At 33.6% G+C, this 26169-nt stretch overlaps 2 long non-coding RNA genes across 2 annotated transcripts; both read right to left on the reverse strand.

Moving 5' to 3' along the window:
* Window positions 1-865: 865 nt before the first annotated feature.
* On the reverse strand, window positions 866-3274 carry LOC133865928 (uncharacterized). Its single transcript, XR_009899837.1, has 3 exons — window positions 2133-3274; window positions 1910-1956; window positions 866-1135 (listed from the first exon to the last, which is right to left on the reverse strand). It is a non-coding gene; the product is annotated as an uncharacterized LOC133865928 (long non-coding RNA).
* A 16435-nt stretch (window positions 3275-19709) lies between these two features.
* Window positions 19710-22421, reverse strand: LOC133867435 (uncharacterized). The gene is made up of 3 exons (XR_009900054.1): window positions 21142-22421; window positions 20680-20726; window positions 19710-19935 (listed from the first exon to the last, which is right to left on the reverse strand). It is a non-coding gene; the product is annotated as an uncharacterized LOC133867435 (long non-coding RNA).
* Between the last annotated feature and the right edge of the window lie 3748 nt (window positions 22422-26169).

Below are 26169 nucleotides of genomic sequence, written 5' to 3' on the forward strand. Positions count from 1 at the left end.
TCAATTTTAACAAAAGGAATTCTGGGTTCCTAAGAAGGATTAATAAAGGGATCAAAAGCAATAGTAAGGGCAGTGGAATAGTTACAGTAGGTTCTGGACTGAATGTAATGAACCTATTTGCAATAGTAACAGGGAAGCAATAGGAGAAGACTAATTCAATCATTTTACTAGTCCATTGAATTTTAATATAGGCTTTTTTACTCTCAGAAGAATTAGCACTATAAGCATGCCTTCGCTGTTGATTTTCTTTTTAAATCTTTTTGCTAGGCTGGCCAATCGATTTGTGAAAAAATGTTTTAATAGAAGCATGGATAACATTGCATTAGTGAATACGAGCATTAAAATCAAAAGCAGAGGGAGAAACATCATTTTCTTCTTCTGTATATGTAGCAGTAGAATGTTTAGCAGAATAAAAAGCAAAGCAAACTTATGAATTAGTGGAAACCCCTCTTAGTTTTAAATCAGAACTAGACAAATTTTTCAAGATCTTTGTCTCTGCATTGAAATTCTTCTGTTGTAGTAGATCTAGCAAAAGGATTTCTTCTTTCATTAATAGTAGGAATGTAAACCGGAACCGGTTCCTGATTATTGGGTCATAATTAGGAATCAACTCTACCGTTCCTAGTTATTGAACTTCAATAACCAGCTCCAGAAAAGTGTACACAGGTTATCCAAACCGGGTAATATTTTTTTTAAAAAAATAAAAATTACTTTTTGGACTTATATAAGATTTATTTATTTAAACATTTTAACCCAACTTTTAAAAACATAATCCTATCGAACTAAGATTAGTGTAATGATCCGCAACATGTCTGAAGAGAAACCTAACAATAGAAATAGCTAACCAAGTTCCTATTTCTTAAAATTTCATTCCAAAGACATTGAACGTAATTGTATGAATCAAAATTATTAATCATACATATTAACTATCATGCCCTCTAAGGAAATTTTACATCCATACATGATTACATATTAAAACCCCAAAAGTTCATAAACATATTAAAAAAGTACAAACCCAAAAGGTCATAAACATATTAAAAAAAAGTTTATAACCAAAAGTTTATAAACATATTAAACATATCCAAGCATAGTCCAATTTCTAACTTTCTGCAAGTCTCCTCCCGATCATCTATAACTAGAATACAAGAAAAAAAAATAGAATGAGTTGAATAAATAACTAAAATGAATTAATAATAACGAAAACTAAAATGAATTTATAACTATTTATCATGCTCATCAAAGATTTCAATAATATTCTCATTCTCCAATTTTCTTTGCAAGGAAGGTAATGGAGTTTCAACATTTGTAGATGGTGTTGCAAGCTTGTCATGTGACTCATTAGCATTTTTCATAATAAGCCTAGTTGTGACTCACCCCTATAATATTTTTTTTTGATAAGTAACTCACCCCTATAATATAACACACCAATTGTTCAAATTCGGAAAAAAATCAAGCAACAAAAAATCACACAACAAAACCCACTCAATTCAACACAACATGCATAAACTTTAGTAAAGAACCGATCTAAAAATCAGGTTTGCTTTCCAGTTCATGCAAAAACAAATTTCTACATCATTGCCTACAACAAGATACCAAATCCCAATATCCCAGCACGAAACAGACTTCAAATTAAGCATTATAAAAATCTGTTACTGAATTACAAGATCGATCAAAACAATCTTAGTTGTGTGAATAAAACATAAATTTATAGAACCTCAAATTTTCACTTTACTCTCATGCACGTTTTGTCACACTGAGCACAGAACACTACACTCAAAGCAAAGTGCACTCAAATCAGAAAGCAATAACACACTCAAGCACCAAAACATTAACCTAACCGATCTAACCAATTTAAAGAATAGATCTACAAACAAGTAAACCATATCTAAAAAAATGAGCCAGATCTAACCTAACCGTCTACTTCCTTTGCTCCATCTGCTTCATAAATCACCAAATCTGTAGAGAAACAAAGACAAAGTCAGTAAGTTATTGTTGAGGCCGATTAGCCCTCCCCTTCAACAAAAAAAAAAAAAAAAACTCTCCCTTTATTACTCCTCTAGCAGTCCCTTTGTTCTTCACGTCCAACAACACAGTATAAAGGACAAAGGAAAAGAAACCAAAACAAAACCCACCATAATCCAGAACTCTTGCTCTCCCTTGAGTTCTTCACTTCTTTGACAGTAACCGTAGCAGCAGCAACTCTCAGGTCTCTCTCGATCTCGGTCCGTGTGTGTTGTGAAGGAAAGCAAAAGCAAACAAAGAAACAGAGGAAAGGATTGAAGATTCAAGAAGAATTGAAGAAGGCAAGCGTGAAGAATGGCGTGAAGAGAAGACAAGAAGATTTGAAGAAGGCAGCGGCGCAAAAGGAAAAAGTGAAAATAAAAGAACGAAATGCATTGCAGAGAATTTACACTCCTAATTAATAGTTAATGGTCTTTCTCTTCTAATAGAAATATTTAAATCAGAAAAACTAATCTTAACAGATCCATCTGAATATTGTTAGATATTGGAACCAAGATTAGAGGTATCATTTACTACTCTAGCAGGCTCGAAAACATTTTCTAAAAGCCACTCATTAGGGACGTCAATTTCATTCCATCGCATCATTTTAGGAACATATATGTTAGCATCTTGTGTAGAACTTTGAATTAACATAGTAGAGTTCCCAGAACTTTTGACAACAGCGTGAGGATTTGGATTGTCTTTTAGCAATTTGTAATAAGTGCGGTAGATGACAGCAAGAGGTCTTCTACCTTCTTCCATGTCACAACCAGAAGTCAAAACATCTAAAGTCAATCCTTTAGTAATACGAACATCATCCAAATAAATAAGTGAGTCAGGGAAAATATCAAAATGGATTGGTCCATTAAACAAAGAAGATTGTATCATACCAAGAATACTAGTCTGGAAATCAACAAATCTAGGATCACGAAGACGAAGCAAAACGGAAGCATTAGTACTATCTAGCCTAGCTAGTGGTTTAAAAGCACCTTGAACAGCTCCAATATGCAAAACCTTATAGCCTTTAACCAGAGCATCATTAATAATTTTTTTATCAAATAATTCATATTTTTCATTATTACTAGATATAGCAAAAGTTTGTTCAGCAGTTTTCATAGCATATTCAGCTTTAAAAACACTTTTTAACCAAGAAGTAGTATAAATCTCCTTAGTGGAGAGCTTAGGGATTTTCCATTTATCAAAATTAACTGAATTATCATCTTCAACAGAGAAAGTAGATCTAGAGCTCACGGATGATTTAGATTTAAACATTATAAAAAAAATTCAAGAGCAGGCACGAAATTTGAGCGTGAAGCAGAGTATGGAACAACAATTTTGGCAATTGCAAATGTATTATTATGGCTGTAGAATACACTTACAGGAATTAGAGCACGAGAACAAGAGTGGAACAGATTACAAAGTGAGTAGAGAATGGAAGACCTGAAAGAAATTTCGTCTGTAAGCTTATGCATGTCTCACCTCAAGACTTGTCCTTTTTATAGGCCAAATACATGGGGTAAAGAGTAATTTCCTGTTTTAAATATATATAAAAGGTGTTCACTTTGCATATTAAGTGCACAATGAAGATGTGAAAACAAAATAAGAAAAAACAAAAGGTTCATAAAGAAACAGAAGAACACTTGCAAATGTTGGAGTAACCGTGAGTTTTACCAAATCTGATGGTAAATATTTCTTTCGCTTTACTTTTTCATAGTTACGTGCGGTTTAAGTTTTTTTATGGTGCGTTTGAAATTGCGATTTCGTAAATAATAAGTGTAATTTTAAATTAAATTATAAAATATAAATTTACTTTTTCAAATCGCAGGTAAAATGATACTTTTTAAAAACGCAGATTTTAAAAACTAATTTGCAGGGAAGAAGCCAAAAGTTTTTATGAACAGAGGTGAAAGGCCAAAAAAATTTTTAGATAAGAGTCAAGTAATCTAAATTTTTATTTTCTATCTTTTAATTTTTTAGATTTTTTTTATTTTCTACCGTATAATTTTTTTTTAGGAAATTGGAGGGGGCCATGGCCCTACTAGCCCCCCTTCCCTCCGTCTTTATTAATTTGTGATTTTATCATATCCTTAATTATGTTTTTAAAATTTATTTTTTAAATTACACATTTTAAAATTATTATTTTAAATTATAGTTTCTAAAATTACAAATTCAGACCGACCTTAATCAAATATACAAAGCTCATGTACAAAACTTTGGCGTGATTTCGTTTTTCCCGTGTTGCATTGGATACCCAAACAGAATACAAACTTCTATTCCTGAGATGGAAATTATAACATCTTTTAAAATTGATGGGGGTAAAGTAGCGGCCAGAGACGGCCAGTTGTCAGTCAAATGCAAGCGAGTAATGATTCAATACTATTAAAAAATATAATTTTTTATCATCTTACTTACGTGATAAAGTAGTTTTTCACGTTAGTTTTTTTTATATTTTTTTTTAATAAAAAAAAACTCAAAAAGTAGTGAAAAATCACCTTATTACATAGGCAAAGTTATAAAAAATTGTATTTTTGAATGGTGGTGAATCATTACTCAATGCAAACAAGTATGTAATTAGTGTGAAAACGTGAGAAAGGTAAATGCGGGTTTAGAGAAGAGCAGGTAGGCGTTGAGTGTACTTGCCAGATAATTCATATATATAGTTTCAAGGTTATGATTCTTACACAACAACTTTTACACAATACACTTATATGTGGTAGATCCTACTCACAAGAATCTCATCCCATGTAAATTGTGTTGTGCAAAAATTATATAAATTTATTATATAAATATCATTTCTCTGTAGTTTCGTCCAGTAGTGGAGCGCATGCATGAGATCTTTAAATTAGGTTTGGTAATTCGAGTTGCCGCGTCAATCCGTTTAACTAATTTAATAAAAAAAATATGTCATAAACGGATTAGTAGGTTATAAACGTGTCATAAATAAAATGACAGATTATAAACAGATTATATTCTAAACCTTAACTCTATATACTTGTGTCTTTATCCATGTCAAATTCTTAAATTATGTCAAACTTGCCCCGCGTACTTCAAATGGCCTAGTTACTAAAAGATGCTCTGCCAAAATTAGCGGGACGTGTGGAGGGAAAATGATGCACAACTTTCACTCAAAGCAGACGTGCTTTTGCTGAACCACTTTGCTCAAGTCGATGACACCGTGATTCAAGGAGAGTAAAAATACATTGAGTAATTCTACAGGAGATTTTGGTTTTTCTTTTCTCCTAAAATTTTTCGTATATTCTAAATTTATTATTACATTTTAAATAATTATTATTAAATTTTAATTCAATAATAAATCTAAAATCACATAATATTTGAGAAAAAACAAACTAACACACCTTAATAGTTTGATATATCACTTTAGCATAATTATCACTTCATAAGACTTTTAAAAAATACAATTAGCTCATAAAGTTTAGGTTAATACTCCTCGGTCTTTAAGTTTTCACAACTTTATTTTTTAATCCTTGAGTTTCAATTTGCATCACAGATAGTACTTCAATTTTTTAAAAAAATTGACTTAGTACCTCAATTAAGTTTTTCGTCCAAAAACTAACAACTCGCTAAAGGTTAATACGTGGCACTGTATAAAAAAATTAAAAATCTTTAAAAATTAATTAAAAATAACAAATTAAAAAAAAAAAAAAAAAAAAAAAAACAAGGGTGTGGCTCAGCCACCCCCTTGGCCGGTCTGGGGTGGCTAAACCACCCCATGGGGGGGTAGTTCATAAAGTTTAGGTTAAATACTCCTCGGTCCTTAAGTTTTCACAACTTTATTTTTTAGTCTTGAATATCAATTTACATCACAGATGGTAGTTCAATTTTGGAAAAAAAAAATCGAATTAGTACATCAATTAACGGCTCGCCAGAGGTTAATACATGGCACTGTATAATAAAATTAAAAATCTTTAAAAATTAATTAAAAATAACAAAATTGAAAAAATATGTATATTAAAAATTGAAAAAAACTTGGCCAGTCTGGAGTGGTCGAACCATCCCATGGGCGGTCCCTTGACCAAAACAAAAAAAAAATCAAGATTGGTTTTGGCCCTTGGGGTTGTTCAGCCACTCCCAAAGGACGAACCCTCCAAATTTTATTTTTTCCGTTTTGTCCTTGGAATGGCCGAACCACCCCCATAGCCCACAAGGGTGGTTCATCCACCTCCAGAGCGCCCAATCTGGGGTGGCAGAACCACCCTAAGGGCCACGGGAGTGGTTCAACCATCCCCTTTTTTTTCAATTTTTTTTTATATTTATTTTTAATATATTTATTTATTTATTTATTAATTTTTAATATTTTTAAATAGTGATGGACCGTTAGTTTTTGGACAGAAAATTTAATCAAAATATCAATTCAGTCTTTTTCTAAAATTGAAGTTCCATCTGTGATACAATTTGAAATTCAAGGACTAAAAAAATAAAATTGTGAAAACTCAAGGGCTAAAAAAGTGTTTAACTCTAAAGCTTATTTCTATTTTTCATGCAGATGCTGTTAACGAATAGTTGATGAATAAAATAAAGAAATTATAAAGCGTCTGTTAAAGTGTACATTTTTTTTAGTTTTTCACCAAACTTTAATGAAAAATTTAAAATAAGAAGCTTATTAGTAATGCTCTAACAAATACAAACCGTTGATATTCAACGCATAAACCCGCGGATGTAATAAAGCAAAACCTTTTTTTTTTTTTCTAAATTAATAAAGCAAAACTTACTTCAGCGTTGAGAGTGACAATAGAATTTAATTGCAAGACATGAATTAGTTACAAATTAATTTGTAGTAATTATTTACATTATAATAATTTATTAGACTGATTTAAAAAATTATTATATGTTTTTAAAGCATGTAAAAATTACATATCTTTCTAATTCTAATATCACGTACTTCTCATATATTTTTTAATAACACCAATAAAAAAAATATAAGCTTCTCTCATACTTACCGACACATAATAATTTATAAGACTAATTTATATCTAATAGTTGTCTAATAATCTTAATACTTTAATGGTCTGTTTGAGAATAAAGTTAAATTTTGGTTTTTTTTTTAAAAAAAAAAATTCTTAAAAAATAAGTTATATTTAATTTAATTTTCTTAAATTTTTTTAAATTTTATCTCTCAAATTAAATCTCCAAATTCGTCTGATTTTAAAAATTCTGACACTCAAACAAACTAAAATAATTGGTAAGTACGTAAGTAATAACTGTGCGCCTCTATCCTCTAGGAAAGTGCCGAATCTGAAGAGAAGTCAAAAGTGTTACAGCCGGGCATTGATGGCACGTCCCAGCAGAAGTGACGCTGGATCAGTATTTTCGTCCGGTAGTGGAGCGCATGCATGAACGGGGCCAACTTATGGTTGTGATAATTGAGGATGGAGAAAGTCTGAATCGTAGACCCGGTGGGACGGCCGACGAGCGACACAGAGACAGAGACAGAGAGAGAGAGAGAGAGAGAGAGGGGGGGGACGAAAATATTTGGGGGAAAATGTTTCCCCCCACGCTGCTATCAGCGTTTTTTATTTTGTTTTTGAAAACATACCACCTACTTAAAAAAAAAAAAAAAAAATGACGTGGCTGGCTGACTTAGCAACGCCACGTCAGCCTGGTCGTAGTCCGGTCATAACCGGGTCTACGGAATGAGAAATGATCCATACACTCATTTCTCACAACAACCCCACAACAAGCTGATGTGGCAGGTAAAATTTTATTATTTTTTTGTTTTGTTTTGTTTTCTTTTTGTAAAAAAATAATAAAATATTACCCGTCACATCAGCTTGTTGTGGAGCTGTTGTGAGAAATGAGTGTAGGGATCATTTCTTCTACGGAATAGCAGTCCTCTTTGTGAAAAGAAGAGAACTTGGAAAACTGTACTCTCACAACCATAGCTTGGCCACCTAGATGGGCCGTGACGTCAATGCCCAGCTGTTACACTTTTGACTTCTCTTCAGATTCGGGACACTTCTTTCCTAGGGACTTGGATCCTCATCTGCAGAGGAGTCGGTTAGTTCTATATAAAGGCATTTTGGTAATTTTACATTATATAAAATTATCAAAATACTTTTACTTAAAATCAAAGTACTCCAACTCAACCGGAGAGAACCCTATTTCCTTTCGTAGTCGGTAGAGGAGCGCAATTATTAATTACGTTCGTGCCGATTATTATCGTCAATTTAAGTGTAATAAGTGATAGATTTTTTAAAATCAAAATTCAATTTTAATTTATTGTACAAATTTTGAGATTTAACTTTATATAATAAAATTTTTTAAAAAATAAAATATAATTTTTTTTAAAAGAAAATAAAAAAAAAAATCAAAACTTAACTCTATTTCCAAACGTAAAGTATTAAAATTATTAGACAACTATTAGATATAAATTAGTCTAATAAATTATTATGTGTCCGTAAAGTATATAAGAAGCTTATATGTTTTATTAAAATAAAAAAATATATGAAAAGTACCTGATATTAAAAAGATATATAACTCTTATATGTTTTAAAAACTCATAATAAATTTTTAAATCAGTATAATAAATTATTATATTGTAAATAATTACTACAAATTAATTTGTAACTAATTTATGTCCCGCAATTAAATTGTATTGTTACTCTCAACGTACAAGTAAGTTTCGCTTTATTACATCCGCGTGTTTATGAGTTGAATATCAATAGTTTGCATTTGTTAAAGCATCATTGGTAAGCTCTCTATTTTAAATTTTTCACTTTAAGTTTGTTAAAAAACTTAAAAGAAAGTACAATTTAACAGACTCTATATAATTTTTCTATTTTATTTGTCAACTATTCGTTAACAGCATCTACATGAAAAATAGAAATAAGCTTTATGAACTAACTGCGACAATTATACTAAAGTGATATATCAAACTCAGGTGTGTTAGTTTGTTTTCTCTCAAATATTATGTGACTTTAGATTTATTATTAGATTAAAATTTAATAATAATTTTAAAATATATGAAAAATTTTAGGAGAAAAAAGAAAACAAAAATCTCCCTTTAGAAATTACTCAATGTATTTTTACTCTCCTTGAATCACGGGTGTCATCGACTTGAGCAAAGTGGTTCTGCAAAAGCACAATTTGCTTTGGGTGAAGGTTGTGCCTCATTTTCCCTCAACACACTTCCGCTAATTTTGGCAGAGCATCTTTTAGTAACTAGGCCATTTGAAGACCTCGATGCATGCGCTCCAGTGGCTCCACTACTAGACGAAACTATAGAGAAATGATATTTATACAATAATCCTACCTTTAGTGCAGGTGACAAAGTATGTATGTTCCTGTTAATAGTGCCTAGAGTATTCTGTATGTAAACCATCTTGAGAATTAAGAAATATACATCCTTTGTCTAAAAATCGTTCATTTTAAACTTAGTCCTTCTTTTCACTCTATTAATTAGGACCCAAAACAATAGTTGGGTTCATCTGCTTCCTTACACGTGCATGAGCTCTTGTTTAGTTTGGAATTCTCAAGAAAAGAAGAAGAAAAAAATACACGTTAAAACAACAGATTTCGTGGTTTTCTTTTCTGTTAAGTTAAACATTTAAGACTTTGTGTTGTTTTTAAAAAAACGTTAAACGTTAAAAACCGTTAGTGCCGTTTAAAACAGTCCGTGAGTTACTTAAAAGGAAGATGTCATATGCCTTAAAAATTCTGTCATTCAATCCTGATCGTTGGTTTTTTAACAGCATATGTACTGTGTTTTTTTTCTTTTACAACATTGAAGTTACATCCGTCCCATAAGTGATATCTTATAATTACTTACTCAAATTTTTTCAAATTCAAACAAATAATTATAGAAGATCTTGACACTCAATAATAGTAAAAAATTTAGTCAACGCTCTCTAATTAAGGCTTCATTATGAATCTATGATGAAAAAAATTTACTATGTTAAAAGATGAAAAATATTCAATACACAGTATATTGCGACTTTAAAGAGAAAGAGAGAAGAGGAAAAATCACAAAGATGGAGTAAGATCTCGATTATAATAAAAATGTTAGCCAATGCTATTTAATTAATAACCCAATTATGAATTTATGATAAAATGATTTAGTTTCAAAAAAGTAAAATCATTAGACGACTACGAGATATGATACATTACCACCTCTAAACACAATTACTGACCACGCACACGTGGTAACTTGTATTTTATTTTATTTTTTTTAAAAAAAAAAAAAAAAAAAAACCTAAAGCTAGCTGGGAAAAAGTTGTTGTAGGGACAAAGTGGTCAAGAGTTGTGTATTGAGATGACAAAAGACCATATCTCTAATTACCCTAATCTTGAAAGTTTTCTCAAATATAATATTTAGTTGATGGTTGGATTTATTTTCATAACCAAAAGTTTTGCAATAAGTTTTGCAAATTAAAGAAAGTACTCAAATTGTATACTAAATTATATAAACAGGATAGATTATTTTTCAAATGCATATATCATTTACAGAATTTTATTGGAAACACTTATTACAATTGTTTCTACGTAAATAAGTTTTTCAGAATTAAAATTGATAGAATTTGAGCTAAGATCAACCATATCAAAGAAAAATTTTAGCCATATTGTTAATTGAAAGTAGGATGTTAAAAAATTTTGAATATAAAAATTTAATCAATAATTTTTTATCCTAAAAGATTTGAGGAATGATTATTAAATAAAATAAAATATAAAATATAAAATATATATTATTTAAAATGTAATAAAAAAATTGACTTATACTTAGTACGTTAAGCCTCAAAATTTATCGACCTGCATGTATGGCCATAATGCGCAACTGCGCGCTCATGTTGTTTAATAAGGAAGTACAAAATTTGTGTGTAATTATATATTATTTAATAAATCTAAATGATTTCTTTACTTTCCAAAATTCATTTTCTGTTCTTATTATATTCTTCATCAAAATATTGAGATTCATAAAATATAAAAATAAATAAAAATTATTTATTTCTTACTCATTAATCTTACAATCCAGAATGATTTTTTTTATTAGTGGTTGTGAATGAATAGTAATTTATTAAGTATACATATCTATTATTCATTCTCTATGTATTATTTTAATATAAAAAAATATATTTAATTGATATAAGAAAGAAAAAAAAAAGGTAAAAAAGAGAAAAAGAATAAAAAAAGAGTAAAAAAAATAATATTTAATTGATATAGAGAAATGTAAATAAATCTATTGTGGAGTAGTTTTTTATAAGAAAACAAAAAATAATTTTATTCTCTAAACATAAATAAAAATAGTTGAGAATCTGGTATTAATACTCATAGAAAGGTATGTAATCGGTCACTGATTTTTTTAACATTTTCCTAAAATGTCCCTCGTGGTACTATTTGAAGAGTCGTGATTCACAACCGTCTCCCTCTGTCCCTTTTCATTAATGTTCCGTTTATTTCGACGTAAAATGATTTCCGTCGCAAATTATACGAAATCATTTTTTAAAAAAAAAGAGATTCTCGAAAATATTTTTCGGTGTTTGGCTCGCATGAAAAATTACAAAATTCAAAAATTAGAGTTTGGCAAATATCACCGGAATTCGGCAACGTCCGGTCGCCGTTGCCGGATTCCGAAGAGAAAGTTTGTCGGGATCCGGCCCGATCAATGGCAGGATCGGGTCGGATTCCTGCCATTTTGGCCAAACCTGGCCGGAATCCGGCAAAATTCCTGTCGAAATCTGGTGGCCGGCATCCGGCGTCAGCAAGATACCGGCGACTGGATGTTGTCGGACTCCTGCACCGATTGGATTCCGAAGATCGATAATTACTAAATTCTAACAATCGGATCAAACGTGTGTGTAAAAACGAAGAGTTTAATTTCGAAAAACGATTTACGATTTTAAAAAATTGTAAATCGTTTTACGAAATTTAAATAAACTTTTACGGTCAAACTGAAAACGATTTTCGTTGATCATTATTTTAGCCCCTGCCAAACACCGTAAAATACCGAAATCAATTTACACCGAAATAAACGTGACGTCAATGCCCAGCTGTTGCACTTTTGACTTCTCTTCAGGTTCGGGGCACTTCTTTCCTAGTGGGTAGAGCCGTCGGTTTAAGTGTTAAATTTTTTAAAATCAAAATTCAATTTTAATTTATTATACAAATTTTGAGATTTGACTTTATAAAATAAAATTTAAAAAACTTTAAAGAAAATATTTTTTTTTTAAAAAAAAAAAAGTACGAAAATAATCAAAATTTAACTCTATTTCCAAACGGACTATTAAAGTATTAAAATTATTAGACGATTATTAGATATAAATTAGTCCAATAAATTATTATGCATCCGTAAAGTATATAAGAAGCTTATATTTTTTATTAAAATAAAAAATATATGAAAAGTACCTAATATTAAAAAGATATGTAATTTTTATATATGAAAAGTACCTAATAAATTTTTAAATCAGTCTAATAAATTATTATATTGTAAATAATTACTACAAATTAATTTGTAACTAATTTATATCCCGCAATTAAATTGTATTGCCACTCTCAACGCGCAAGTAAGTTTCGCTTTAAGCTTTTCTCTCTCTCTCTCTGAAAAACTCCCGTACAGAGAGCTCCCTGTTTGTTGAACCGTTCCACCGGGGAGGCCTCCCTCCTCCCGGCTGTTTTGTTCCTCTCAGTCTTAGGACTGGAGAGTTTTGTTCCCCCCGGTTGTACCGGTGGTGGTTGTTTTGCCCCTAGCTCTGTTGGCTATGGTGGCTGTGTTTGTTCTTGTTTTCTTTCTGTTTCTGGGCAGGATGACCTTTCTTAAGCAGTCGACGGTGGAGTGAGGCCGGTTTTGGTGTCGTCGATGGCATGTTTTCTGGTCGGACTTTCCTGGTTTTTCTCTTATTTTCGACGCCAGATCTACGCATCTCCGTTGACTCTTGGTGGACACGCGCTACCCAGCCGTCGTCCCTGCCGTGTTCTGCCCTGGGTGCTGGAAGCTGTGACCGTGCAGGTCCTCGGAGATCGGCGCGTGGCCCTCACGCGCCACGCGTGAGCCAGATCTAACCTAACCGTCTACTTCCTTTGCTCCATTTGCTTCATAAATCACCAAATCTGTAGAGAAACAAAGACAAAGTCAGTAAGTTATTGTTGAGGCCGATTAGCCCTCCCCTTCAACAAAAAAAAAAAAAAAAAACTCTCCCTTTATTACTCCTCTAGCAGTCCCTTTGTTCTTCACGTCCAACAACACAGTATAAAGGACAAAGGAAAAGAAACCAAAACAAAACCCACCATAATCCAGAACTCTTGCTCTCCCTTGAGTTCTTCACTTCTTTGACAGTAACCGTAGCAGCAGCAACTCTCAGGTCTCTCTCGATCTCGGTCCGTGTGTGTTGTGAAGGAAAGCAAAAGCAAACAAAGAAACAGAGGAAAGGATTGAAGATTCAAGAAGAATTGAAGAAGGCAAGCGTGAAGAATGGCGTGAAGAGAAGACAAGAAGATTTGAAGAAGGCAGCGGCGCAAAAGGAAAAAGTGAAAATAAAAGAACGAAATGCATTGCAGAGAATTTACACTCCTAATTAATAGTTAATGGTCTTTCTCTTCTAATAGAAATATTTAAATCAGAAAAACTAATCTTAACAGATCCATCTGAATATTGTTAGATATTGGAACCAAGATTAGAGGTATCATTTACTACTCTAGCAGGCTCGAAAACATTTTCTAAAAGCCACTCATTAGGGACGTCAATTTCATTCCATCGCATCATTTTAGGAACATATATGTTAGCATCTTGTGTAGAACTTTGAATTAACATAGTAGAGTTCCCAGAACTTTTGACAACAGCGTGAGGATTTGGATTGTCTTTTAGCAATTTGTAATAAGTGCGGTAGATGACAGCAAGAGGTCTTCTACCTTCTTCCATGTCACAACCAGAAGTCAAAACATCTAAAGTCAATCCTTTAGTAATACGAACATCATCCAAATAAATAAGTGAGTCAGGGAAAATATCAAAATGGATTGGTCCATTAAACAAAGAAGATTGTATCATACCAAGAATACTAGTCTGGAAATCAACAAATCTAGGATCACGAAGACGAAGCAAAACGGAAGCATTAGTACTATCTAGCCTAGCTAGTGGTTTAAAAGCAACTTGAACAGCTCCAATATGCAAAACCTTATAGCCTTTAACCAGAGCATCATTAATAATTTTTTTTATCAAATAATTCATATTTTTCATTATTACTAGATATAGCAAAAGTTTGTTCAGCAGTTTTCATAGCATATTCAGCTTTAAAAACACTTTTTAACCAAGAAGTATTATAAATCTCCTTAGTGGAGAGCTTAGGGATTTTCCATTTATCAAAATTAACTGAATTATCATCTTCAACAGAGAAAGTAGATCTAGAGCTCACGGAAGATTTAGATTTAAACATTATGAAAAAATTTCAAGAGTAAGCACGAAATTTGAGCGGAGAGCAGAGTGTGGAACAACAATTTTGGCAATTGCAAATGTATTATTATGGCTGTAGAATACACTTACAGGAATTAGAGCAGGAGAACAAGAGTGGAACAGGGGTCTAGGGCTTTGGGTTTGTGCTGGAGGGGTCCGTTGGGAGTTGAAGACTTGCAGCTGATTTCCCTTGGCAGAGAGATCTTGCGGGAGGAAAGTGACGGAGGAAAATGAAGAAAGGCGCGAGAATGAAAAATAATAATAAAAAATGAAATAGCGTGAGGTTGATCCGCGATAAATATGGAGAAGGAATCTGACAAGAGTCATTTTGGTGAAACGATAGCCAGCTTGATGCGGAGGAGTTTTTGAGAAGTTTCACCAAAATTTGGTGAAACTTTTAAACTGCCGAGTTCGATACTGATGCTCTAACCCCACTTTCCGATCCACTATCAAAAGTAAAGATTCAATTATTCAAATGGTACCGCCGGGGACAATTATGTTAGAAAAATGTTAAAATAAATATAGTTATACATAGGTTTATTAGAAAAAATAATATTTTTACATTACACTATCCTATATTAATTTTATGATACGACACATGAAGTGTAGAACTTATACATACAAGTTTTATATACATAAATTCCACATTCAATACGTCTTAGTGTAAAATTAATATAAAATAATATGATATTATGACGTAGGAATAACACATCTCTAATTACAAACCTTTTTTATGTAGAGTGGACACTGGTGTCCGGTGTATAACTGGTGTGTTTCTAATACTAAGTGTAATTGTACTAATCTAAGTTGGATTAGAGCATACCATCTTCAAATGCTCCGATTGCCCTTCACTCCCATCGACAGTGTTAGTTATAGGATCCCACCCAAATCCGGTTTCACTAGTCAAGAGTTCTAAAAACTCTTTATCATCGGTTCTAAGCCTATTGTATTTGGACTACAATTGGCCCAAAGTCCAGTCTCTCTCCTTTATCACTCTCATAGGCCATAGCATTGTAAAGCTCGAACCAAGTACCATTGTCTATAGAGCCCCAGATAATGGAACCACCGTTCACACAATATTGGATAAGAAGCTAGGCAAAAATGTCATTCTCATGAGGGATCCAGTTGTCTCCATTTCCTCCTCCCATTGTCTCTCGTTTTCTTTAGATTGGTCATAACAAGGAGTATCACGTAAGTAATGAGAATATGAAGTATGGAGTTCAACTATCTTATTTCAGCCCAATAATTCATAATATTAAATACACCTCGAAATATTGCATTTTATTTTAGAAGCTCTCAAGTGATGGGTTTGGAGGAATGCCTTTTGAGTATTGTGTAGCTGAGACAAGTCCAAGAGATGATGCTTGTTGCTTCTGAGATAATAAGGCTGCAAACCAAGTATCCTAAATTAGTCAGCATTACAAAATCAAATTATTAAACTAACGTCTAATTTTTTTTATATAGGAACAAATGTCTAATAAAAATTCCCTAATTTTTTTTAAAAAAAAAAAATTGAAAGGATACCCAATTATGATTCCACAAGAGTAACGTTTAATTCAAAAATTATAAAAAGATTTCCACGGGTCAAAAGAAATACAATCGTTGCGGCTAGAATGGGATTTATATATGGCGGACACATATTGAAATAAAATAAAATATAATCACAATTTTGTTTTTTGTTTTCAAATTACTATTAACAAACAATTAACTAAGGTCACTTCAAATTTTCAAATGTAATCCAATGAGAAAAAAATAATTTTAAGGCCGTACACCAAATTTTCTTGGGATTGTAGTTCAATCGAATAGAGCGAGTAGAGGGTACCTCACAGGACCTCGACCTGCCTACTCGGGTCTTGAATCGGTATGCAAGAAGGGGTGCTCCTAGGTGTGTGTAGGGTTAAAAAAGATGATGATGGTATAAACATCCTTGATCATGACAAACAATTGTATGATGGTGTTAATACTTTAATCTATACCATTATTAAACATTTTGTTGGAACTCCTTCCAATATTACTACTTGTATCTCTGATTATTTGAATAATCTTCGATGCCCTACTATGTCTAATTATAGATGGCATCAAGATGTTTTTCTTTCTCGTGTTATGCTTATAACTGATAGTTTAGAGCCTTATGGAAAGAAAATTTCATTGATGGATTACCTTCTTTATTTACTCACAAAGTAAAAGATGAACTTGTTAACCCTACTACTGGAACCATTAATTATGAAAACTTAACCTATGGTGATTTGTTTTCTGTTATTAAAAAACTTGGTATAAAAATGTGTATTGATCAAAAAATGATAAGACAACAATAAAAAAACACTAAAAAAGCTAAATATAAAATTGGTAATTTCTGTGAACAATTTGGTTTACCTCCCATTGCTCCTTCCAGGAGACTTAGGAAAAAAACCAAATAAGTTTATTAGAAAAAGATCCCATCATATTAAGAAAAGAAGATTTAATAAACCTAATGAAAAAATATTTAGAAAACCTAGGCGAAAGAATATTAAACCTTCTAAAGGAAAATGCTTTAATTGTAGTAAAAAAGGGCATTATGCTGATAAGTGTCCCAACTCACCTAGCAAATTAAAAAATAAAATTAATTCATTAAAAATTGATGAAGGAGAAAGGAATGATCTCATCAGGATTTTACAATTCAGAGATTCTTCTAATTCTGATTCAACCTACATGGATGACTTAACCAATCTGCAATCCCTTCTCAGGCCGAAGAAGAAAAGGATGTTTCTCCTTCTCCTTCTTGTTTCCTGTTAAGAAAATGACTTTTCATGATTTTGATGGGCCATCTTTGCAAAAGAATTTTCTTTCCAAAGAAAACCGACAGCATAGAATTGCTTATAATAATACCTTTTCAAAACACTTGATAAAGATCAAATAAAATTCAGTGGGTTGAAAAGATGATTGAAAATAAAAAGCATATCCTGTTTTTTTTTTTATTATTATTTTCTCCAAAACTTCTATAACCCCATTGTTGGTATTTTAAATCTTGTAAAAAAACCTATTGTCAAAACTAACCAAACAGTTATTCAAGCTAGCCAGCCCCCTCTTGAAACCATCCTTATTAAAGGAAAGGATGACACTGTTGTGGGAAGGTGAAGGTGTGGGAAGGTGAAGGTGAGTGTGCGTAGAGAATAACAGTAACAGTAAATATAATGCAGTGGATAGGGTAATCAGGCGGTAAAACTAGCCTTGTAAGAATGCAAATAATGGTAAAATAATTTAAAACAAAATTTAATAATTGCAAGTTTATTTTAAAATACTGAAATATTTACAGAATTAACAAGAAAGATTGCAAGTAGGATAGCAGGAGAACATGTAGAACAACAATCAAATGGACTGTAGAAGTCAATAGTGTTGTCCACTGTAGCCATGTGATAACAAAGCTGTCAGTGCAGCTAATAATCCCGCATCAAGACAAAAGAACTTTCGGGGAAGTTCTATGGAGCTAATAATGTTGTCTTTTGCATGAGTCAATAGTTGAGTTTAGGAATATCATCAATACCCGGGACCGAATCCTGGGAGCAAAGTGGGTCATGCCCAAAAAGAAAGCGATGACTTCAGGAAGAGGATGTTTCCGAATTTTATTCTTCTTCATCTTCTTCATTATCATCATTTTCATCATTGTTATCATCTCTAAAAGACTTTAGGAGTAGCGTGAGCATGTCCATTTCTTTCTTTGAAGGACATTTCTTCTTCTTTTTATACTGTTTTGTCTTTGAAGAAGAGGGAGAAGTAACAACAGCTTAATTCTTTTCCTCTGGAGTAATAAGTTTAGCAGCAATAACAGTTGGAGGAGCCGTAGAAGATGCAGTCTTCTTAGCAAAATCCTTATTAACAACTTCTATAATACGATTAGCTTGTGGGAATTTGTCCAAGCATTTCACGAACCAATGACGATCCAAGATGTCGCCTTCTTTACCATATTGCCATTTTAAGATCCAGGAAATCTTGAACTTTATAATAAAATGTAACATAGGAGGAAACTTCGTACCATAAGAATCCACATTATGAGTATCTTTGAAGGTACCGAATGCTTTGGCAAGGTTCAGGAGAAGAATGTCTGGAATTGCTCTTCTTGGTTTGGAAGGGTGATCACCCTAATCCTTGAGAGAAATAATTTTATAAAAAAATAGACAGCATGATATAGGAGTTTGGTAGTGTCAATTTTATCAAAAATTGATCCGATTTGGTATCTTTCAATTTATTAGTGGAATAAGAGATACCTGTCAAAGAATGTTCAGGAATCCAATGAAAGCGATGGAGGAAATAAGAGAGCGCCAATTGGTTTGGGTCACTAACATAAGCAATGCTTATAAGCATAAAAGAGGTGTTGGAAATAGGCTGAGCGAGCATAAGCAAATGGTTGCTCAATTTTAACAAAAGGAATCCTGGGTTTCTGAGGAGGATTAATAAAGGGATCAAAAGCAGTGGTAAGGGCAGTGGAATAGGTAACAGTAGGTTCTGGACTGAATGTAATGAACCTATTTGCAATAGTAACAGGTGAAGCAATAGGAGAAGACTAGAATTTTAATACAGGATTTTTTACTTCCAGAATAATTAGCACGATAAGCATGCCTTCGCTGTTGGTTTTCTTTTTAAGAAAAATCTTTTTGCAAGGCTGGCCAATCGATTTGTGAAAAAATGTTTTAATAGATGCATGGATAACATTGCATTAGTGAATAAGAGGTGCAATAAAATCAGAAGCAAGGGGAGAAACATCATTTTCTTCGTCTGTATATGGAGCAGTAGATTGTTTAGCAAATAAAAGGCAAAGCAAACTTGTGAACCAGTGGAAACCCCTTCTAGTTTTAAATCAGAACTAGATAAAAAAAAATTTCAAGATCTTTGTCTTTCCATTGCAATTCTGCCATTGTAATAGAACTAGCAAAAGAGTTTCTTCTTTCATTAGTAATAGGAGTGTAAACCCGAAACCAGTTCCCAATTATCGAGTCATAACTAAGAATCGGCTCCGAGTTACTCAGTTATTGAATTTCAATAACTTGCTCCAAAACCTAATACTCCGGTTATTTGGACCGGAAGATTAAAAAAAAAAAAAAAAAAAAACTTTTTGGGCCTTATATATGTATTGGGCCTAGTATTTTGAAATTCAGTTAAACATTTTTGGAATTTATTTAAACGTTTTAGAATTTAGTGTAATGATCCACAACATGTCTGTAGAGAAACCAAATAATAAAAATAGCTAACCATGTTCCTACTTCCTAAAATTTCATTCCAAGACATTGAAAGTAATTGTATGAATCAAAATTATTAATCATACATATTAACTATCATGCCCTCAAGGAAATTCCACATCCATACAAAATTACATATTACAAACCCAAAAGTTCATAAACCTATTAAAAAAGTACAAACCCGAGAGTCCATAAACATATTAAAAAAGTTCATAAACATATTAAAAAAAAGTTCATAACCATAGTTTATAAACATATTAAACATATCCAAGCATGGTCCGGTTGGTCCGGTTTCTAGCTTTCTGCAAGTCTACTCCCAATCATCTATAACTACAATACAAGAAAAGAAACAAAAAAAAATGAGAATAAGTTAAATGAATAAATAACTAAAATGAATTAATAATAATGAAAACTAAAATGAATTTATAATTAGTTATCATGTCCATCAAAGATTTCAATAATATTTTCATTCTCCAATTTTGTTTGGAAGGAAGGTGATGGGTTTCAGCGGGCTTGTCATGTGACTCATTGACATTTTTCATAATAGGCTTAGTTGTGACTCACCCTTATAATATAACACACCAATTGTTCAAATTCGGAAAAAATCAAGCAACAAAAAATCACAAAACAAAACCCACTCATATCAACACAACATGCATAAACTTTAGTAAACTTTAGTAAAGAACAGATCTAAAAATCAGGTTTGCTTTCCAGTTCATGCAAATAACAAATTTCTACATCATTGCCTACAACAAGATACCAAATCCCAATATCCCAGCACGACACAGACTTCAAATTAAGCATTATAAAAACCTGTTACTGAATTACAAGTAAGATCAAAACAATCTTAGTTGTGTGAATAAAACATAATCTTATAGAACCTCAAATTTTCACTTTACTCTCATGCACCTTTTGTCACACTGAGTACAGAACACTGCACTCAAGCAAAGTGCACTCAAATCAGAAAGCAATAACACACTCAAGCACCAAAACATTAACCTAACCGATCTAACCAATTTCAAGAATAGATCTACAAACAATTAAACCATATCTAAAAAATGAACCAGATCTAACCTAACCGTCTACTTCCTTTGCCCCATCTGCTTCAGAGATAACCAAATCTGTAGAGAAACATAGACAAAGTCAGTAAGTTACTGTTGAGGCCGATTAGCCCTCCCCTCAAGGACGGAGCCAGAAGTTTTTATGGGCAGGGGCCAATGGCCGAATTTTTTTTTTTTGCTAGGGGCCAAGTAAGCTAAATTTTTATTTTTATCTTATATTTTTTAATTTTTTAGATTATTTTTTTTCCCACCTTTAAATTTTTTTTTTTAAAGAAATTTTGGAGGGGGGCCATGGCCCCTGCCAGTCCCCCCCTCCCTCCGTCTCCCCTTCAAAAAAAATAAAAGAAAAAAAACCCCAAGAAATCTCTCCCTTTATTTCTCCTCTAGCCGTCCCTTTGTTCTTTACTTCCAACAACCCAGTACAAAGGAGCAAAGGAAAAGAAACTAAAAACAAAAGAAGAAAAACAAAACCCACCTTAATCTAGAACTCTTGCTCTCTCTTGAGTTCTTCACTTCTTTGACAGTAACCGTAGCAGCAGCAACTCTTAGGTCTCGGTCCGTGTGTGTTGTGAAGGAAAGCAAAAAGCAAACAAAGAAACAGAGGAAAGGAATGAAGATTCAAGAAGGCAAGCGTGAAGAATGGCGTGAAGATTCAGGAATGGCGAGAAGACAACCCGGTTATAACATGTCCAAATTTACAACCCTAATTAATAGTTAATGGTCTTTCTCTTCTATTAGACAGATTTAAATCAGAAAAACCTAATTTTAACAGATCCATCTAAATTTTGTTGGATATTGCAACCAGGATAAGTGGTTTCCTCTGCTATACCAGGCTCGCAAACATTTTCTAAAATCCACTCCTTAGGAGAGTCAATTTCATTCCTTTGGATCATTTTAGGAACATATATTTTAGCTTCTTGTGTGGAACTTTGAATTAACATAGCAGAGTTCCCAGAACTTTTGATAACAGCGTGAGGATTTAACTTGTCTTTTAGCAATTTGTAATAAATGCGGTAGATGACAGCAAGAGGTCTTCTACCTTCTTCCATGTCACAACCAGAAGTCAAAACATTTAAAGTCAATGCTTTAGTAATATGAACATCAGTCAAAGAGAGAAGTTCGTTAGGGAAAATATTAAAATAGATTGGTACATTAAACAAAGAAGATTGCATCATACCAAGAGTACTAGTCTGGAAATCAATAAATCTAGCATCACGAAGACAAAGCATAACGGAAGCATTAGTATCTAGCTTGGCTAGTGGTTTAACAGCAATTTGAACAGCTCCAATATGCAAAAACTTATAGCCTTTAACCAGAGCATCATTAATAACTTTTTTATCAAATAATTCATATTTTTCATTATTACTAGTTATAGCAAAAGTTTTTTCAACAGTTTTAATATCACGTTCGGCTTTAAAAACACTTTTTAACCAACAAGTAGTATAAATCTTCTTAGTGGAGAGCTTAGGGATATTCCATTTATCAAATTTAACAGAGTTATCATCTTCAGCAGAGAAAGTGGACCTAGAGCTCACGGAAGATTTAGATTTAAACATTATGAAAAAATTTCAAGAGTAAGCACGAAATTTGAGCGTAAAGCAGAGTATGGAACAACAATTTTGGCAATTGCAAATGTATTATTATGGCTGTAGAATACACTTACAGGAATTAGAGCAGGAGAACAAGAGTGGAACAGATTACAAGAGCTGGATAATATGAGAACAAAGTGAGTAGAGAATGAAAGACTTGAAAGAAATTTCGTCTAAAAGCTTATGCCTCACCCCAAAACTTCATCTTTTTTATAGGCCAAATACATGATGGGGTAAAGAGTAATTTCCTGTTTTAAATATATATATATATAAGGTGTTTACTTTGCATATTAAGTGCACAATGAAGATGTCAGATGTGAAAACAAAATAACAAAAAACAAAAGGTTCATAAAGAAACAGAAGAACACTTGTAGATGTTGGAGTAACCGTGAGTTTTACCGAATCTGACGGTAAATACGGTCCTGTTTGTTTGGTAAAGACAGGTAGAAAACAGAGTAGTGGTTGTTAATTTAAAAATTAGTAAAAAATGATAATGTGATATAAAGTAAAAAAAAAAAATTATATAAAGAAATGAAAAAATTTTATATTATAGTAATTTTTTTATTTAAATAGTAATAAAAATTTATTAATGTGATACAAAAAATGAAAAAGTGAAAATATTTTGATATTGATTGGTATTAAAAAATATGAAAAAATTTATTAAAAAAAAAAAAAAAAAATCGTGAACAGTAGAACGCACTACTGTGTATTGTCCCCATTCTTGCCAAACAACCCCTATTTCTTTCGCTTTACTTATTCCATAGTTACGTGGGGTTTAAGTTTTTTTAAGGTCTGTTTAGAATTGCGATTTCGTAGATAATAAGTGCGATTTTAAACTAAATTGCATAACATAAATCGTTTGGAAACTGCGTTTTTAAAAATTGCAATTTGAAAACGCAGAAAATCTGCCTTTTCAAATTGCAGGTAAGATGGTGCTTTTTTTGAAAACGCATAATTTTAAAGGCTAAACTGCAATTTTGCCAAATGTTTAACGGCGTTTTTAAAAATTAATTTTTTAAATCGTACTTTCTAAAATCGCAAAACCAACCAGACCATTAATCAAATATACAGAGCTCATGTACAAAACTTTGGCGTGATTTTGTTTTCCCCGTATTGCATTAGATACCAAACAGAATACAAATGTATATGCACACAAACAACAGGAAAAGAATAAAGAAGTCTTTTTGTGCTGTTTGGGGGTTAGTTTTTCACCTTCTAGAGAGAGAAACCTTTTGTTTTTCAGTTTCCTTGCCAAGGGAGGGAGGCTCCATGCCTTCCTCCTCCCGGTCCTTGGTCCTCCTAGTCTCTAGGAGGTTTTGTTTTCCTCCATGGCTAGTTCCGTTGGGGGTTAGTTTTTCTCCTTGCCGTTCGGGCAGGGAGTTTTGTTCCTCTCGGACTTGTTCCGTTGGAGGTTTGCTCTCCTAACCCTTATGGGTTGAGGAGTTTACGTTTTCTTTTCTTGTTTTTTCTTTTTCTGTCTAAAAGGCCTTCACGCAGCGTTGGTTTTGGAGGATCGGCCTCTCTCCGGCATGTCTCCGGTGGATCTCTAGTCGTACTTCATCAGTTTGTTTTCTCTGTGGGCTAGATCTGTAATTTTCTACTGGCTCTATCATGACACGCGCTTCCCAGTTGTGTTCACTGTCGTCAACTGGTCTGGCCGTCTGAAGCCAGTGGTCGTGCCGCTCGTTCATGCCAGCGCGTGGTCTGCACGTGTGGGGGCACTCTTTCTATGGTTAGGCGTGTGTGGGTCACGCCATATTTCTCAAGCCATAGCTGGTGGTGGTTGGTAGTTGGCGGTGGTTTTGTGCTGTTTGGGGAGCCTCTAGGGACGGCGCGTGTTATGCACGCGCCACCTCAGTAGGCAATGATCTTCTTCTTTGATGCTGGCAATGATGGTTTTTTGGTTGTTTGTATATTCTCTTGTATTTTTGTTTTCACAGTGTGTCTATGTAATGCACAATTTTTACTGGACTATTTGTTGGCTGTGATAGCTAGATCAACCCTCTTTCTTGTTGAGAGTGTGCTTAATTGTAGATAGTGTCTCAAAAAGAGTGTCCTTGTAATTTTGTGTATTGTTTTAGGCAACTGCTTCAAGTCAGACTTGTTTCTGGCTTAGGATGTTGAGGTCTCTTTGTACCTCATGTCTGTCTTTGTAATGCCTTATGGCTTTGTTTAGCAATAGATGAAGCACATGCTACTCATTCAAAACAGGAAAAGAACTAAAGTCAACTATCTAAATTAAAGGGTTGAAAAGAAAATAAATCAATATATATATATATATACACACACATACACGCGCGCGCGTGTGTGTGTGTGAATTTTTTTACCAAAACATCTTATTCTTGAGATGGAAATTATAGCATCTTTCAAAATTGATGGGGGTAAAGTATGTGACCAGGGATGGCCTGCTGTCCGGGAGCATCAAATGCAAACGAATAATGATACAACGCCATCTAAAAATATAATTTTTCATTACTTTATTTATATGATTAGATAATTCCTCATCTTAATTTATTTTATAAATAAAAATAAAAAAACTCAAAGAGTAATAAAGAATCACCTTGTCACATAGAAAAAATGATGAAAAGTTGTGGAGTTGTTTAACAAACCATTTCTAATTCTCTATTCTTTTTTTCTCTTTTTTTAAAAAAAAAAAAAAAATCAAAAAAAATTTAATTTTTTTACATTTTTTATATCACATCAATTATATTTTATTACTATTCAAATAAAAAAATTCATTATAAAAACAATTTTTTTTTTTTTCACCTTTCTATAAAATATTCTCAAATTTTATATTATATCAATTATTTCTTACTATACAACACACAAATATTTCACAACACAATTACTTACCAAACAGACCGTGTATTTTTTGAAGAGAGCCACTTCTGTCAGGTCATGGCATAAAACAAGGGTTTTCATCTCAGAACCAAAAAACTCAAAAAAAACTCAAGTGTTGTTGAAACACCAGATCTTTTGTCCCATTTCCCTCTCAAAGATGTTCAGAAGAAAGAGACCGCCCCTGCCCAAGCAGACATTCTGCCACAGCCAGGCCGGACGCCTCCGGCACCGCCCAGGCCAGACCGCGCCGCCAACGCCCGCACTAGAGCACGCTTCCACCGACCGAGTCGGAACACCAGCCATGCCAAACCCAACGGCATCAAACGTTGCTCCTCCGACGTGGGTCGATCTGGATGATGTGGGTCTAGATGCTGCCGGCACCGCCCAGGCCAGAACACGTTGCCAACTCCCGAGTCGGAACACGCCACCGAACACTGCTCCTCCTACGGATCAACGGCCACCCGGTTGATTGTGAGTGGCACCCGTAAAGAAGGGTTGGCCCGAAGGCCATCCCCAGGTTTGGGCCAACCCCAGACCCCAAGGGTGGCCGCCCCATGTACCGAGGGTAGCCACGCGGGCACCCCCTAGTGGTATGGGGTGGCCATCAGGCTAGCCATAGATCCATCTAGGGCTGGCCTGTAGGCCACCCCTTGACCCCGGGGATGGCTGCGCGGCCGCCCCATGGACCGTGCGGCCACCCCCCAGTGGCCGGGGGTGGTCGCGTAGGGCCTAGGGTGGCCATCAGGCCAGCCCTAGATGGATCTAGGGTTGGCCCGAAGGCCACCCCCAGGGATGGCCGCGCGGCCACCCTTGGCCAACTTTGGGTCCAAGAAGAGACGATCCTTCCTGTCCAGGGACTACTCACCTCGTTCAGCTTCGTCACGTCGTCGTCTTCTCCTTCGATTTCCGACGCCGTGGAGTTGTCGATCCGGCAGTGGAGTTGCCGCCGATCTCGAGGTCCGGCGTGGGACAGTTGCTGGGAGGAGGATTTTTTTTTTTTTTTTTTTTTTTCTTTCTAAAGACTAAAAGAGTGAAGGAAGGAGGATGATCCAGTGTTTTGCCAACACTTACTA

Source organism: Alnus glutinosa, chromosome 4, assembly GCF_958979055.1.
Source record: "Alnus glutinosa chromosome 4, dhAlnGlut1.1, whole genome shotgun sequence".
In the NCBI taxonomy this organism is placed as follows: Eukaryota; Viridiplantae; Streptophyta; class Magnoliopsida; order Fagales; family Betulaceae; genus Alnus; species Alnus glutinosa.